The following is an 18,562-nucleotide window of genomic DNA, read 5'->3' as shown; positions in this document are numbered from 1 at the left end:
ATTCTTAAAAAATATTTTGCAGGCACAGGCTACAGAATAGACTAGATTGCAGTGAAATATTTTGAACTTTTAACGTGCATATTACACATTAACATTCATAGAAAAGCAAAAGGTTCCTTTTACATTCGTTTCCTAAGTATGATCTTGGCATATTCTTTCCATAAGCATTTGTTAAATGCTGATGCATGCTTACAGGGGAGTTTAAGTTCATGTGGATCTGAAGAGGTTAACACATAACATCTACTTCTGAAATGTAGTCTATATGTAGAAATAAAATATATACACCCAGATGTACACATTATAATATCATATAAATGATAAATCAGTGCTGAGAAATACACAATAGAAGCATGACTAACATGTGTTGAAGATAGTTGGAAAAGGATTTTTTACCAACCTCAGTTAATTGACAAAATGATGATACAAGGAATGTTGAAAGAAAGAAAAATAAAATAACTCAAACTAATCTCCTAGTTTAATTTTTTTTTACATGCCCTTCTAAGCCTTTCCCATATTCAGGTATAATTTTAGAAATCCTCAATGGAGCACACGTCCATTCCTGATGCAGCTTTTGCCTTCCTTTCCGGTCTCTTCTATACCTTGTGCCTTCTTTCCTGCCCCTCTCTCGTGAAAGGCCCTCCTTTCTCTACCATGTAGCTCTTTACTGTGGGACCTTCTGCTTTTGCCTGGAATCCTCTTTTTCTACACCAGCCCCTATCCCCCCTCCTTTTACCTCTCAGACTCTTGCTCACACATTTAAGCTTGGGCATTACATCTTCCAAGAATTCTTCCCGAAATTCACACTCTTCCTCCTCTCTCCTGATTCTTTGTCTTTCCTTAATCTCACTTCCACAGATTGTATTAAATGCTCCTCCTTGGTAAACTTTTATAAACCCTTGACAATTTTAATCAGTGTGTTGGCCATATTTAGATTTCAGTGATTGATTTCTATGACCCTCCAACTAAAATTTGAGCACTTTGAGAGGAGAATCATCTTATTAATGCTATATTCCTTATTAACCATGTCAGTGTCTGCACATAGAAAGGGTTCCATATAGTTTGTTGAATGAACCAAGAAAAGGACCTCATTCAAATGCTGAATGAAAAATACAGAAACTCTGCCCTCAAGGAGTTTATAATCTAGTAGAGAAGATAAACAATGTACAAACATGATTGCAGGTTGTGTTAATACAATGAAGGAAACAAAATGAGATTTAAGATAGAGAATAGAACAGATTTGCCTTAGTTGAGAGATTTAAAGTATTAGGTTGGAATGGAATCCACTGTGGATGGTTCTAGTAGAAAAAGAATTTATCAACATATAAAAAATGTCTCACTGAGTTTTTGGGAAAATTAGGAAGCTAGAACAATATCCATCCACGATAAAGGGGGCTGCTGCAGCAAGAGCAGCTAGCCACCATCCCTTGGCTCCCAAACTGCAGCTTTAACAAACCTCCAGTCCTCCAATAATGCTCAGGATGGGCTGTCAGAATATCCACAATTACTTCTCTGAAGAGCTTGTCATCTCTGTCACCTGCTTTTGGAAAGGCAAGTCATGGTGAGACTGGTTTCTCACGTTGGTCCCTTCTCAGTGGAAGGCTAACTCTGGTGCAAGTGACTGGCAGATTCTGGCCAGATCTGCATTCTAGCTGCTGCAACAGCTGGGAAGTTGAATTTTGATATCTGCCTTGGAGAGGCAGAATTTATAATTTAGGAATCACCTACCTTTTGAGAATTTCTATTAATATAAAAGAATATTGAAGAGATATTAAGCAGTCACACATGTATATATTGTCACTGCTGGTCAATAAAGAGCTCTCTGAGAAGGTAAGATTAAGGTTGATAACCTGAAGATAACAACTCGCCAGACAAAAAACCAGAGGTTAGAAGAAAATGGAAAATGTTTTATTTATGGCAGGGAAATAAAATTTTAGCAGCTTCTAGAAACGGCAAGAATTCTGTATGGCTAAAGAGTTATGAGTAATGGAGAGGGGGGCCCATGATGAGATTGAAGAGGATACCAGTCACTCAAAGCCTAGTGGAAGATGGGAAGAAGTTAGTATTCAATTCCAAATTCAATACGAATCCCTTAAAGGTTTGAAGTCGGGGTTAGGTGATCCAGTTTATACTTCACAAAGTTTATGTTGACTTGTATGTGGAGAATATGTTGAAAAAAGGCAGGAGAGGGAACAGGAAGACTAGCAAGGAGTCTAGGGATTCTCCAGGTGAGAGATGATTGTGACTTAGACTGGGTTGATGGCAGTGGTTAAAGAAAGACAAGTGGGGAGAATTTGAGACAGTCTGGAGGTTAAAATGTGTACATTTAATAGTAATATATGTTGTGGGTGGTTGGTAATAAAGAAGATATTAGGAAGGACTCCTAGGTTTCTAATTTTAGAATTGCTGGATGGAGTCCTGAAATGGGGAAGAGTGGAAAAGGATCACATTTGGGGGAGGGGGTTGTTGGTTGAATTTTAAGAGTTTGGTTTGGAACATTGTGGTGGATACTGAAATTGACCACATGGATCCCCCTTCAGTGAAGGATTTGTTGCCCTAGCTGTGAGAGCACTGATAGAAGACAGTCTTCATCTGTCAGTCCCTTTATGGATCTTTTCAGAAAGCCGTATCACACAATGTCACACTGCTTCTGGTATGGGGGAGTGTGTACATCCAATGACAAATAAAAGGCTGACCATCTTGTTCCAATAGGAGACAGACCTTTAAGAGGCATCTAGTTCTACAGCTTGTCATAGGTTTAACTAACAGTGTTGTTGGCCCTGCTTCTCCCTCTTTTCTTACCTGCTTTCTACAAGTATTGATTCCAAAGGCATCTGTTGAGCATCCTGCAGGTGAAACACTGTCTTAGAATCTGACAATGATGATTCCATCACTGGTGGCATGTAGAGCACAGAGGACCCTGGCATGACCATCTAGTTGTTGAAAGTTTTACTGATGGTGCATTGGGAAGGTATAACAGGGTAAGGAAATCCATTAGCTGGGCTCGTGTATCAGGCATTTGAGAAACATTTGGGAAATGGAAACTAAAACAACGTTAAGAATTGGGTGGCTATTGTTAAGTTCAGTTGACGCTCTGAGTGCAGAAAACAAACTAAGCATTTTAGAGGGATTCCTTGGAGTCATAAAAAGAAGTTCTAACCTCTTATGAGGGGAAAGTGGAGAACACAGAACCTAGCTGAGGGCTTAATTGGCTGAACCCCCCAAAAAGGAATGCTAAACTCCCAATCAAATCAGTTCTGCTCCACCTATCAGTGCCCTGGTGAGGAAAGAGTAAGTGTGGATACATTGGATGAGTACATCTGGGTTTATGATACAAAGATATAAATTTGTGACTCGAGCGTATAGGTAACATTTAAAATCATGGAAATGAGTATTGTCACCATAGTGAGAGACCATAAATATAGAAGAAATGAGTTCAGGACTGATTTCTAAAGTCTTAAAGTTTAATTGCAAAGGTTTGATACTGAAAGGATCTTGCAAAGGAGATTGAAAAAAAGTACCATGAGATCAAAGGAAAACTGTATGTGTATCATGGAAACCAAGAGAAAAGAGAGTTTGAAAAATATATAAAAAGAAAGTGAGGAAGTGTATGTAATACTGCTAAAAGATAAATGATCTTCAAATACAGTTAACTAGGTGAAAGAAGTCAAAGGGCTATATATTGTTTGCTTTCATTACATGACATTCTTGCAAAGACAAAACTACAGAAGTTAAAAAAACAGTTTAGTGATTACTAGGGGTTGAATGTGAGACTGAGTTTACTACAGAGTGGTACAGGGAATTTGAGAGGGGTGATAGAATTATTCTGTATCTTAGCAGCTGTTGGTGTGTTTCTCAGGACTTGAAAAACTGCTATAACTGTACATACTGTCTGTGTGTATCAGTAATTCGATGTATTTTAGTGCTGTGTTGTTGTCTATTGTGTGAGTATATCACTTTTTTTAACCCATTCCCCAGTTGAGGAATATTTGGGTTATTTCACATTGTTACTGATTGTAAATAAAATTATTAGTGTATACTTTCTAGGGTTAACATAAGGAGGTTGTCATATGATAATTGTACTTAACTTTATAATAAACTCCCAAACCATTTTTCATCCTGAACTATTTTGCATTCCCACTAATAAGATGAGATTTCCAGGTGCCTTAAATCCTTGTTATCACTTTACATTGTCAAATAATTTTAACTATTGTAAGAAACATGTAGCATTATCTCATTGTAGTTTGCATTTCAAAAATGACTGTGGGTGTAGTTTTCATGTGGTTATTTGCTATATAAATTTGCTTTCATTGGTTGTGTCTATTTTGTCCATTTTTTATTGGATTGTTTCTTAACAGTGAATTTGAGAGTTCTTTATATAATCTAGACCTAAGTCCTTAATCAACTATGTAATTTGCAATATTTTCTTCTGTTCTGTATCTAGCTGTTTCATTGTCTTAACTGTGTCCTTGGAGGAGCAGAAGTTGTCATTTTGATGCTCTTTACCCTGTGTATAAAATTCTTTGTAAATAGTTTTTGTCTTTTGCATCTTAAAGATGTCTCCATTGTTTTCAGCTTTCATAGTTTTTAATGTGAAGTCTGAATTTTGGCTAAAGATCTTCCCTATGGCTTTTTCTCTGACTTCCTTCAGGCTTTTCTGTGTTTGGTTTTGAGCAAAAAAATCATGTGGTGTCAATTTCTTTTTAAAAAGCCTCTTTGGTATTTTTGAGCTTTTTGAAATTGTAGTTTGGTGACTGTCAATAATTTTGGAAAATTTTCAGCATAACCTCTTTAAATATTTCTTTGTCTATCTCTCTGTCTTCTCTTTCTGACATTTCAGTTATACTTGCTTATACTTTTTGGTTTGTACTACAGCTCTGGGGTGTTCTGTCCTTTTCTTTTTCCTTGTTTAATTTACTCTGTTCAATTTTTCTGCTTTAGTTTGGGTAGTTTTTACTGATTCCTCTTCATGATCATTGATTCTTTTGTTAGTTGTGTCATGTTAATGGATGAACCTTTTTAAGGCACTCAGAGTTGTGGTGAAGATTTTTAATTAGCTGGTGTATTGAACTTAGTATTCTTTTCTCTATTAACATATATTTAAAATTAGTTTGTTGTAATATCCCCTTAAGTTGTATTGTCCCACTTGGGGTTTGTTATTAAGCTTTTCCTAGCCTTATAAAATAAAATGGACATTTTTTCTCCTTATTCAATGAAGTAGTTTGTGATACATGGGTATTACTTGTTCCATATATTTTTTTTCCTAAATCTTTTTTGTAAAGTTATCTTATTCTGGTGTTATTGTGGGGAAGTTTTTTGTTTTAGATAAAATTTACATAATATACAATTAACCATTTTAAAGTGTGCTATTCAGTGGTAGTTAGGGTACAATGCAGTAGTATTTAGTATATTCATAATGTTGAACAACTACCAGTGCTTTTTAGTTTTGAAACTTTTTTATCATCCCATAAAACACTTCAAATATCTTCAGTAATCATGCTCCATTTCTTCTGTCTATCCCCTGGTAAATTTTAATGGGCCTTATGTCTTGATAGATTAGCTTATTCTGGGTATATCATATAAAAAAATCATGTAGTATGTGATTTTTGTATCTGACGTCTTTCACTGACCATAATGTTTTTGAGGTTGTCCAACTTGGTGCATGTAACAGTACTTTGTTCCTTTTTGTAGCTGAATAATATTCCATTGTTTGTATATACCATAATTTGTTTATAGTTATTAGTCCATAGATGAACATTTGGGTTATTTCTATCTTTCAGCTATTATGCTCCTATGAAAATTTGTGTCCAGGTTGCTATGTGGACATATGTTTTCATTTCTCTTGAAATAAAATATATCTGGAAGTGGAAATGGGGTCATGGTAGTTCTATATTTAGCTTTTGGAGGAATAGCAAAACTGTTTTCTACAGCAACTGCACCATGATACATTCCCATCAGCAATCTATGAGGAGTCCAGTTCTCTACATCCTTTCCAATACTTGTTACTTTACATTTTCTTGATTGAAGTCTCCCAGTGGGCGTGAAATGGTATCTCATTATGGTTTTGATTTGCATTTTGTTAATGATAGATGGTGATGAATTCCTTTTCATGAGCCAGTTGGGAACTGATAGATCTTTGGACAAATATCTATTTAAGGTCTTGCTCATTTTTTCTTTTTAACAATTTATTTTTTGAATTTAGAAATATTAAAATTGAAGTATACTTGATTTATAGTATTATATTAGTTTCAGGTGTACAACATAGTTCAGTATTTTTATAGATTATACCCCATTTAAAGTTATCACAAAATAATGGGTATATTTTCCTGTACTTCACAATATATCCTTGTTACTTACTAATTTTATACATAGTAATTTGTACCTCAATCCATTGCACATATCTTGCCCCTACCCACTTCACTCTCCCCACTTGTAACCATTAGTTTGTTCTATATATCTGTGAGTGTGTTTCTGTTTTGTTATATTTATTTTATTTTTTATATTCTACGTATTAGTGATAACATGCAGTATTTGTCTTTCTATGTCTGACCTATTTCATTAAGCATAATACCCTCCAGGACGATTTATGTTGTTGCAAATGGCAAAATTCAGTCTTTTATATGGCTGTGTGGTGTTCCATTGTCTCTGTGTGTGTATGTGTATCTTCTTTATCCTTTCATCTGTTGATGGACACTTACATTAGTTCTATATCTTGACTATTGTTAAATGAAGCTGCTATAAAGATTGGGGTGCATGAATCTTTCTTTGAATTAGAATTTTTGTTTTCTTTGGATATAAAACCAAGAGTATAATTGCTAGTTCATATGGTAGTTCTATTTTCGGTTTTCTGAAGAACGTCCACACTGATTTCCTTAGTGGTTACACTAATTTACATTCCCACCAACAGTGTGCAAGGGATCCCTTTTCTCCACAACCTCACCAGCATTTATTATTTCTGGTCTTTTTGATGATAGCCATTCAGAGAGGTGTGAGATGATATATCACTGTAGTTTTGATTTGCATTTCTCTGAAGATAAGTGATGTTGAGCATTTTTCAAGTGCCTGTTGTTCACGAGTATATCTTCTTTGGAAAATATCTATTCAGGTCTTTTGCCTATTTTCAATCAGGCTTTGATATTGAGTTGTATGAGTTATTTACATACTTTGGATATTAACCACTTATCAGTTATATAATTTGCTAATACTGTCTCCCATTCAGTAAGTTGTCTTTTTATTTTGTCAATGAGTTCATTTGCTGGGTAGGTTTTAGGTTTAATTAGATCCCATTTGTTTATTTTGCTTCTGTTTCTTTTGCCTTAGGAAGCAGATCCAAAAAATTATTGCTACAATTTATGTGGAAGAGTGTTCTGACTATATTCTCTTCTAAAAATTTTATGGTTTCCAGTCTTACATTTATATCTTTAAAATATTTTGAGTTTATTTTTGTATATGGTGAGATACTTTTCAAATTTCATTCTTTTATATGTAGCTGTCGAGTTTCCCCAGCACCACTTATTGAAGGGACTGGCTTTTCTCTATTGTAAATTTTTACTTCGTTTCTCATAGATTAATTGGCCATAAGTATGTTGGCTTATTTCTGGGCTCTTTATTCTGTTCCATTGATCAGTGTGTCTGTTTTTATGCCAAAACCATGCTGTAATGATTGCTGTACCTTTGTAGTATAGTCTGAAGTCAGGAAGTATGATAACTTTTGCTTTGTTGTTCTTTCTGAAGATTCTCTTGGTATTTGAGGGTCCTTGATATTTCCAAATAAATTTTAAGATTATTTGTTCTGGTTCTGTGAAAAATGCCTTTGGTAATTTGATAGGGATCGCAATGAATCTGTAGATTGCCTTGGGTAATACGGTCATTTTAACAACATTGACTCTTCTAATCCAAGAACATAATGTATCTTTCCATCTCTTTTTATCATCTTTAATTGCTTTAATCAGTGTCTTAATAGTTTTCCAAGTACAGGTCTTTTATTTGCTTATATTTATTCCTAGGTATTTTTTTTGATGTGATTATAAATGAGATTGTTTCCTTAACTTCTCTTTCTGATAGTTTGTTGTTAGTGTACAGGAGTACAACAGATTTATTTACATTAATTATTAATTTTGTATCATGCAACTTTACCAAATTCATTGATCAGCTCTAGTATTTTTTTGATGGTGTCTATAGGATTTTCTACATGTAGTATCATGTCATCTGCAAATAGTGACAGTTTTAATTCTTTGCATTTTGGATTCTTTTTATTTATCTTTTTTTTTTTTTTTTTGTCTTACTGCTATAGCTAGGACTTCCAGTACTACGTTGAATAAAAGTGATGAGAATGAAGATTGTTGTCTTGTTCCTGATCTTAGAGGAAGTACTTTCAGCTTTTCACTATTGAGTATGATGTTAACTGAGGGCTTAACATATTTGGCCTGTTTTGTGATGAGGTATGTTCCTTTTATATCCACTTTGTGAAAAGTTTTTCTTTTTTTATCATAAATGGATAGTGAATTTTGTCAAAAGCTTTTTCTACATTTATTGAAACTATCCTATGATTTTTATTCTTCAGTGTGTTAATGTGGTGTATCACATTGATTGATTTACAGATATCAAACCATCTTTGCATCCTTGGAATAAACCCTGCTTGATCATGGTGCATAATCCTTTACATATTGTTGGATTTGGTTTGCTAATATTGTGTTGAGGATTTTTGTCTCTGGTCATCAGTGATATTGGCCTGTGATTTTCTTTTTTTGTGTGATATGTCTGTCTGGTTTTAGTACCAGGGTGATTCTGGCTTCATAGAATGAACAGAATTTCTTTCTCTACAATATTATGGAAAAGTTTGAGATGGATAGGTGTTAACTCTTCTCAAAATGTTTGGTAGAATTCATCAATGTATCCATCTGGTCCTGGGCTTTTATTTGTTCAGAGTTTTTTTAAACTACTAATTCCATTTCCTTACTGGTAACAAATCTGATCATATTTTCTGTTTTGGTTTTTTCCTGGTTTAGCCTGGGGAGCTTGAACATTTCTAGGATTTTGTTAATTCTTCTCAGTTGTCCATTTTATTGGCATATGATTTTTTGTGGTAATTTCTTATGATCCTTTGTATTTCTGTGGTGTTGGTTGTAACTTCTATTTCATTTCTGATTTTATTGCTCTATGCTCTCTCTCTTATTTTTCTTGATGACTCTTGCTTAAACATTTATGTATTTTGTTTATCTTTTCAAAAAACCAGATCTTAGTCCCATTTATCTTTTCTATTATTTATTTAGACACTATTTCATGTATTTCTGCTCTATGATTTCTTTCCTTCTGCTAACCTTGGGTTTTGTTTGTTATTCTTTTTCTAGTTCTTTTAGGTGTAAGGTTAGGTTGTTTGAGTTTTTTTTTTTGTTTCCTGAGATAGGCTTGTATCGGTGTGAACTCCACTCTTTGAACTGCTTGCTGTGTCCCAAATATTTTGAATTGTGTTTTCATTTTCATTTGTCTCTGAGTATTTTTAATTTCTTTTTTGCTTTCTTCAGTGGTTCATTTTTTGTTTAGTAGTGTACTGTTTAACTTCCTTGTGTTTTTGTTTTCTTCTTCAGTTTTTTGTAGTTGATTAATTACTAGTCTCATAGATTTATGGTCAGAAAGGATGCTCAATATGGTTTCAGCTTTGTTTAATTTACGGAGACTTGTTTTGTGGCCAAGCATGTGATCTATCCTGAAAAATATTCCATGTGAACTTGAAAAGAATATGTATTCTGCTGCTTTGGGATGAAATCTTCTTTATCTTTGTCTGTCTGTCTGTCTCTCTCTCTGTGTCTGTCTCTGTCTGTTAGTTCCACTGGTCTCATTTGTTAGTTAAGGCCAATGTTTCCTTACTGATACTCTGTCTGGATGCTCTGTTCATTGATGTAAGTGGAGTGTTAAATTCCCTTACTGTCATTGCATTACTCTCAATTTCTCCCTTTATGTCTGTTAATATTTGCTCTATGTACTTAGGTGCTCCTATATTAGATATATTTATAATTGTTTTCTTGAATTTATTCCTGGATCACTATATAACCTTGTCTCTTGTTACATCTTTATTTTAAAGTCTATCTTTTTGATATAAGTATTGCTACCCAGCTTTATTTTGATTTCTATTTGCATGAAATAACTTCTTCTACTCCTTCACTTTTAGTCTGTATATCTTTTTAGGTCTGAAGTGAGTCTCTTGTAGGCAATATATATATGCTTTTTTATTTTGTACCTGTTTATCTGCTGTCTGTTTTTTGACTGGAGCACTTAGTTTATTTACATTTAAAGTAATTATTAATAGGCATGTACTTACTGCCATTTTGTTCATTATTCTGGGATTATGTTGTAGTTCTTTTGTTTGTTTGTTTCTTTTTGTTCCTTTCCTCTTCTGTTCTTTCCCTTGCAATTTGAAAAGTAGCCTTAAGGGAACTTCCTTATATGGAACTTGTTGCTTTTCCTGTGCTGCTTTCTATATTCTCTTTATCTTTAATTTTTGCCATTTTAATTACAATGTGTCTTTTCTGTCATCCTTTTTGTGTTGATCCTGATTGAGACTCTCTGTGCTTCCCAGACTTGGGTGTTTGTTTGCTTTCCCAGGTTAGGAAAGATGTCAGCTAATATTTCTTCACATATATTCTCTGCTACTTTCTATCTCTGTTAACCTTCTAGGACCTCCATAATAAGACTGTTACTATGTCTGTTATTATCCTAGAAGTTTCTTAAACTGTCCTGATTTTCCTTCCTTCCTTCTTTCTTTCTTTCTTTCCTTTTTTTTTTTCTTTTCTTTTTTCTTCTTTCTTTTCTTTTCCTTTCCTTTCCTTTCTTTTCTTTCTTTCTTTTTCTATTATTCAGGTTCAGTGATTTTCAGCTCACTATGTTCTTCTGTATCAACTAATCTACTGTTGATTTCTTCCTGTGTATTTTTTAGTTTACTCATTTTATTGCTTGATTCTTCTTTATATTTTATAACTACTTGTTAAAAAGTCTAACTTCTTACTCTATTCATCCATTCTTCTCCTAGTTCTTTGATCATCTTTGCAACTGTTTCTTTGAACTTTTTGTTGGATAGATTGTCTATCTCCACTTCATTTAGTTCTTTGGGATTTTTAATCTTGTTCCTTCATTTGGAAAATGTTCTTCTGTCATCTCATTTTGCCTAATATGCTGTTTTTGTTCTTTGTTGGTAGGTTGGTTATGCTACCTGATCTTGATCTTGCAGAAGTGACTTTTTGTAGGAGTATCCTCTGCATCCTAGAACTCCCCTCTGGTCACCAGAGATATATTCTCTAGGGACATCCCTTATGTAAGCTGCATGAGTTTTTCTGTTTTGGTGGGCTGATTGCTATGGGTGGTCTCTAGGCATGGCTGGGCACTGGCTGGGTTGGTTGCTATGCCCTGCCTTGAGCAGATTCTGTCTACCACTGGTTGGTAGGGCTGTGTCTTGATATAGCTGGCTGTGGAGGGGGCCTTGAGTAGTTTTGGCTCACTGGTGAGCAGAGCCAGGTTCTGGAGTGGGTAGTTGAGGGACCAGAGTTCCTGGATCTAGCTTCAGCCTGCTGGTGGGTGGGAGTGTTCTTGATATGGCCGGCTGCAGGTCTCAGATATCCGAAAGGTCGTGTGGGCCTAGTGAGGCAGCTGGCTGAGGAGTCCAATGTCTCTTAGAGCTGGTGTTGGTGGGTTGGTGCCAGGGCTGGAGACCAAGTGATCCAAGGGCTACTGATGGCTCACTGGTGGGTGGAGATGTATCCCAGGGTCTCTAGTGGCAAGGCCCAGGGGTTCCTGAAGCTGTTGTCAGCCAGCTGATAAGTAGAGCTAGATCCTGGGGCTACTGGATGTTGGGTTCAAGGTGTCCCAGAGCTGGATTTGATCTGCTGGTGATTGGGGTGGGGGCCAGTGGGATCCTGGGGCTGGTGCCAGCCTGCTGGTGGGTGGGCTGGGTCTATTGGTAATGTACTTCAGGAAAGCAGAGATCTTGGGGCTGGTGTCAGTCCCCAGGTAGGCACAGCTGGTGCCCATTGTGTCCTTGGGCTGCTATCTACCCAGTGGTGAATGGAGCTGGGTCATGGGGTATCTGGCTTCAGGGCCCTGACACTTTGGGCTCCTCATTCAGCTGAGTCTAGTGCCTTCACTCTGGTATGTGAAGCTGAGTTCTGGGCCCTGTGATGGACAGGGCAGTGTCCAGAGGTGGTTGTGGTCTCAAAGAGTCATTTGGGAGCCTGCCTGTTGGTAGGTGGGGCTATGTCCCCACCTTGTTTGTTGCTTGGCCTGAGGCGTCCCACTCTGTTGGGGTCAGTGTGTGGTAGGGCTTGGACCTAAGTTGAATAAGCTAGAGGGAAGATTCCAAACTAGTGCTTGTGAGCACCAGTGTCTACATGGTAGAATAAGCTCCCCAAAATGGCTACCACCAGTGTCTGTGTTCTCAGTGTTACCTCCAGTTTCCTCCTGCCTCTCTCAAAGCCTCTCCAAGATCAGCAGGTGGGTATGACTCAGGCTTCTTTCAAATTACTTCTTCTGATCTGGGCCCCAGAGCATGTGAGATTTTGTGTGTATCCTTTAAGAGTGGAGTGTCTATTTCCCACAGCCCTCTGGGTCTTCTGAAAGTAAGCCCCACCAGCCTTCAAAGCCAGATGTTCTCAGGGCTTGTTTTCCTGGTGCAGGACTGCCAGTTTGGAGAGCCTGATGTGTGGCTCAGACCCCTTGCTCCTTGAGAAGAATCTCTGCAATTGTAATTATTCTCCTGTTTGTGGATCACCACTCAAAGTTATGGGTCTTAACCAAACTGTGACTCCACTCCTCCATTCCATCTCATTGTTGTTCCTTCCTTGTACTTAATTGTAGAAGATCTTTTCTGGAGATTCCAGTCTTACTTATCAATAATTGCTCTGTAATTTTTGTTGTGTAATTAGTTGTAATTTTGATGTGTTTGTAAGAAGAGATGAGGTCAGGATCTTCCTATGTGGCCACTTGTGAATTATCTCAAGATTTGTTCTTTTTACCCAAGATTACTTTGTCAATTCTGGATCTTTTGTGATTTCATATAAATTTTACAATTATTTTTTCTAGTTTTGTGAAAAATGTCATAGGTATTTTGACAGAGATTTTATTAAATCTGTAAATTGCTATGGGTAGTATGACCATTTTATCAGTATTAATTCTTCCAACCCATGGAAGGAACACAGATATCTTTCCATTTCTTCACAACATCATCAGTTTCCTTCATCAGTGTTTTATAGTTTTTACAGTATTGGTCTTTTACCCTGTGCTTAAGTTTACTCCTAAGTATTTTATTGTTTTTGATGCAATTTTAAATGGTCTTTTTTTCTGCTTTCTCTTTCTGATAATTCATTATTAGTGTATAGAAAAGCAACACATTTCTGGATATTAATCTTGTATTCTACAACTTTACTGAATTCATTTATTCTAAAAGGGTTTTTTTTTGGTGGAGACTTTATGGGTTTTCTGTATATAGTATCATGCTATCTGCAAATAGTGACAAATTTATTTCTGTCTTTCCAGTTTGAATACCTCTTATTTCTTTTACTTGTCTGATTGCTATAGTTAAGACTTTTAATACTATGTTGAATAGAAATGATGAGAATGGGCATCCTTGTCTTGTTTCTTATTTAAAAGGAAAGCTTTAAGCTTTTCACTGTTGAGTATGATGTTCGCTATGCATTTGTCAGAAATGATCTTTCCTATATTGAGATATGTTTTCTCTATACCAGCTTAATGGGAATTTGTATCATGAATGGGTGTTAAATTTTGTCAAATGCTTTTTTCTCTGTGTATTGAAATGATTATGTAATTTTTATCCTTTTTGTAATGTGGTATATCACAAGGATTAATTTGTGGATATTGAACCATTCTTGCATCCCTGGAATAAATCACACTTGATCATGATGTATGATCCTTTTTACATATTGGTGAATTCAGTTTGCTAGTATTTTATTGATAATTTTTATATCTATGTTCATCAGAGATACAATCCCGTAATTTCCTTTTTTTTTTTTTTTTGTAGTGTCTTTGTCTGGTTTTGGTATCAGAGTAATGGTGAGTTGTAGAATGAATTTGAGAATGTTCCATGCTCTTCAGTTTTTTGGAATAGCTTGGGAAAGATGGATATTAGCTCTTCTTTATATGTCTGGTATAATTCTCCTGTGAAGCCATCCTGTTCAGGATTTCCGTTTCCTGAGAGGTTTTTATTACAAATCAGTTTCAATACTAGTAATTGGCCTGTTGAGAATGTCTGTTTATTTCTGATTTAGTCTTGAAATTCTAGAAATTAAAATTGTAGAAATCTAAAATTTCTGGAAGTCCAATCTGTAGAAGGCCAAATTCCTAGAAATGTGTCCATTTCTTCTAGGTTGTCCAATTTGTTGGATATAATTTTTCATAGTATTTGGTTATATATATATTTGTATCTCTGTGATATTGGTTGTTTTTTGTCCTCTTTCATTTCTTATTTTATATGACTTCTCTCTCTTTTTTTTTCTGGATGACCTTGGCAAAGGTTTATCAATTTTGTTTATTTTTTCAAAAAGAAAAAAAAAGCAAATCAGTTTCATTGATCTTTATTATTTTTTTCTTTCTGCTGACTTTGGGCCTTGTTCATTGTTCCTTTTTCTAATTCCTTTAGATAGCAGGTTAGGTTGTTTATTTGAGATTTTTCTTGTGTCTTAAGGCAGGCCTGTATTGCTGCAAACTTCCCTCTTAGAACATTTGCTGCCTTCCATAGATTTTGGAAAGTATGTTTCCATTTTTATTTGTCTTGAGGTATTTTCTGACTTCCTCTTGGAATTCTTCACTGACTGTTTTTTTTTTTTTCCACTAGCATGGTGTTTAGTCTCCAAATGTGAGTTTTTCCAATTTTTCTTCTTGTGACTGATTTCTAGTTTCCTACCATTGTGATTGGAAACAAAAGCTTGATACTGTTTTTCTCTTAAATTTGTTGAGACTTTAGTGTCCTAGCATAGGATCTATCCTAGAACGTTCTATATGCACTTGCAAAAACTGTATTCTGCTGTTGTTGGATATAATGTCCTATAGACATTTATTAATTCCAACTGGTCTGCTTAAGACCACTGTTTTCTTACTGATTTTCTGTCTGGATAGTCATTCTATTGATGTATATGGGATGTTAAACTCCCCTACTATTATTGTATTATTGTCAGTTTCTCCTTTTATGTGTGTTAATATTTGTTTTATGCATTTAGTTGCTCCTGTATTAAAAGCAGTCATATTAAAAAGTGTAATATCTTCTTCTTGTATTGATCCATTTGTCTTTATAATGCCCTTCTGTCTTTTTTATAGACTTTCTTTTCAAATATACTTTATCTGATTTGAATGTTGCTACCTCCACTTTCTTGTCATTTACATTTGCAAGAAATTATTTTTCCCCCCTCACTTTCAGTCTATTTGTGTCTTTAGCTCTGAAGACAGTTTAACTGCACATATATATTATATTGCATGTAAATACATATATACAGTATACTGCACATATTTTAGTTTACATAAATGTACTGATCATTGTTTCTAGGAACAGATGAGAGCTTTAGCTTTTTAAACTTACATAGTTATCAAAGGAATAAAGCCAACTACAAAATAAGAATCAACAGAATGGGGTAATCCAATCATAAAGGACAGTCAAATGTGCTTATACATATTCAAGAAATCAGTCAACTAAGTTATAAATAGTAAGTATTTCATTTGTGTCTTTTTTTTTAGATTCCTCATATAAGTGATGTCATATGGCGTTTAAAAATGTTTGTTTATTTTTTATTGAAGTATAGTTGATTTACAATGTTGTGTTAGTTTCAGGTGTACAGCAGAGTGATTCAGTTACAAATATATATATTTTTTCTTTTTCAGATTCTTTATCATTATAGGTTATTATAAGATATTGAATATTGTTACCCATGCCATGTAGTAGATCCTTGTTGTTTCTCTGTTTTATGTAGTAGTATGCATCTGTTAATCCCAAACTCCTAGTTTATCCCCATCCCCTTTCCCCTTTGGTAACCATGAGTTTGTTTTTGATGTCTGTGAATTTGTTTTTTAAATAAGTTCATTTGTATCATTTTTTAAGATTCCACATATAAGTGATATCATCTGATATTTGTCTTTGACTTACTTCATTTAGTGTGATAATCTCTAGGTCCATCCATGCTGCTACAAATGACATTATTATCAACTACTTGGAGAAGTTGTTTGTAACAATCAATGCAGTAGCTATTTTAAGTGAGCCAGAAGTACAGCATCCTGCTGCAAAAATGATCATAATAGCTTCTCACACACAAGAGCAAGAGGTTGGAGATGGCACAAATTTTGTTCTGGTTTTTGCTGGAGCTCTTTTGGAATTAGCTGAAGAGCTTCTGAGAGTTGGCCTATGAGTTTCAGAGGTCATAGAAAGTTTTAAAATAGCCTGCAGAAAAGCCTATGAGATTCTTCCTGACTTGGTATGTTGTTCTGCAAAAAACCTTCAGGATGTTGATGAAGTGTCATCTCTCCTCCATAGTTCCATAATGAGTAAAGAGTATGGTAAATAAAGTGTTTCCAGCCACACTTATTGCTCAGGCATATGTATCTATTTTTCCTGATTCCTGCCATTTCAGTGTTGATGACATCAGAGTTTGTAAAATTCTCAATTCTGGTATCTATTCCTTTTCGGTATCGCATGGCATGGTTTTTAAGAAGGAAACCAAAGGTAATGTAACAGCTGTCAAAGATGGAAAAATATCAGTGTACTTTTGTCCTTTTGATGGCAGAACAGACACTAAGGGAACGGTACTGATAAAGACTGCTGAAGGATTGATGAATTTTAGTAAATGAAGAATCATGTCTGACACTTTGCCACCTGTTATTATATTTGCACCAGTATCAGCTGTGGTTTTGATTTGCTCTTGTGTGTGGGAAGCTATTATGATCATTTTTGCAGCAGGATGCTGTACTTCTGGCTCACTTAAAATAGCTACTGCATTGATTGTTACAAACAACTTCTCCAAGTAGTTGATAATAATGTCATTTGTAGCAGCATGGATGGACCTAGAGATTATCACACTAAATGAAGTAAGTCAAAGACAAATATCAGATGATATCACTTATATGTGGAATCTTAAAAAATGATACAAATGAACTTATTTAAAAAACAAATTCACAGACATCAAAAACAAACTCATGGTTACCAAAGGGGAAAGGGGATGGGGATAAACTAGGAGTTTGGGATTAACAGATGCATACTACTACATAAAACAGAGAAACAACAAGGATCTACTACATGGCATAGGTAACAATATTCAATATCTTGTAATAACCTATAATGAAAAAGAATCTGAAAAAGAAAAAAATATATATATATGTAACTGAATCACTCTGCTGTACACCTGAAACTAACACAACATTGTAAATCAACTATACTTCAATAAAAAATAAACAAAAATTTTTTAAATGCCATATGACATCACTTATATGAGGAATCTAAAAAAAAAGACACAAATGAAATACTTACTATTTATAACTTAGTTGACTGATTTCTTGAATATATAGTAGTATATAGTAGCACCAACTGTTTTACATGTCAGACATGACTCTTCATTTTGCAAACAAATACAGTATCATGTTGGTGAGGCAGAACTCAAAATTGGATATCAGTAGACTATGTAAAACAGTTGGTGCTACTACTCTTCCTAGGTTGACTCCTCTTGTCCTTGAAGAAATATGACATTCTGGCAATGTTGACCTATCAGAGTTGGAGATATGCAGGTGGTTGTTTTTAAGCACAAAAAGGAAGATGGTGCCATTTTTATCATAGTGGTTCGAGGCTCTACAGACAATCTGATGGATAATATAGAAAAAGCAGTAGATGATGGTATTAATACTTTCAAAGTTCTCACAAGAGATAAACATCTTGTACCTGGAGGTGGAGCAACAGAAGTTGAGTTAGTCAAACAGATCACATCATATGGAGACTTGAATAGTATGCCATTAAAAAGTTTGCTGAGACATTCAAAGCTATTTCCTGGGTACTGGCAGAAAACTGGAGTTTAGGCCAATGAAATAATCTCTAAACTTTATGCAGTACATCAAGAAGGAAGTAAAAATGTTGGATTAGATATTGAGGCTGAAGTTCCTGCTGTAAAGGACATGTTGAAAGCTGGCGTTAAAGATACTTACCTGAGAAAATACTGGGCTATCAAACTGGCTACTAATGCTGCAGTCACTATACTTAGAGTGAATCAGATTATCATGGCAAAGTCAGCTGGTGAGCCCAAGCCTCCAAGTGGGAAGAAAGACTGGGATGATGACCAAAATGTTTGAATGGCTTAATTTTTACTATAGGTAAAGGCTATATTTATAGTAGTACTCTAGGTATTGCCTGATGTTTTCATATTCTCCTTAAATTTTGAAATGTTTTATGTTTGTACCCTTGGCTGGATGGTACAATAAATGTGTTTTTATCCTACAGTTTTACCAAATCCATTGGTGAGCTTTAGTCATTTTCTGGTGGCGATTTTAGGATTTTCTATATATAGTATCTTGTCATCTGCAAACAGTGACTTCTTTA

The 18,562-nt window shown here is 35.1% G+C and overlaps 1 pseudogene; it reads left to right on the top strand.

The window, feature by feature from the left end:
* Window positions 1-18,315, top strand: part of LOC105077965 (T-complex protein 1 subunit theta-like) — a 155,738-nt pseudogene extending 137,423 nt beyond the window's left edge.
* Window positions 18,316-18,562: the final 247 nt, after the last annotated feature.

This window comes from Camelus bactrianus, chromosome 1, assembly GCF_048773025.1.
Source record: "Camelus bactrianus isolate YW-2024 breed Bactrian camel chromosome 1, ASM4877302v1, whole genome shotgun sequence".
Lineage (NCBI taxonomy): Eukaryota > Metazoa > Chordata > Mammalia > Artiodactyla > Camelidae > Camelus > Camelus bactrianus.
The sequence above is the reverse complement of the archived record's forward strand: the minus strand, read 5'-3'. Positions and strand labels throughout refer to the sequence as shown.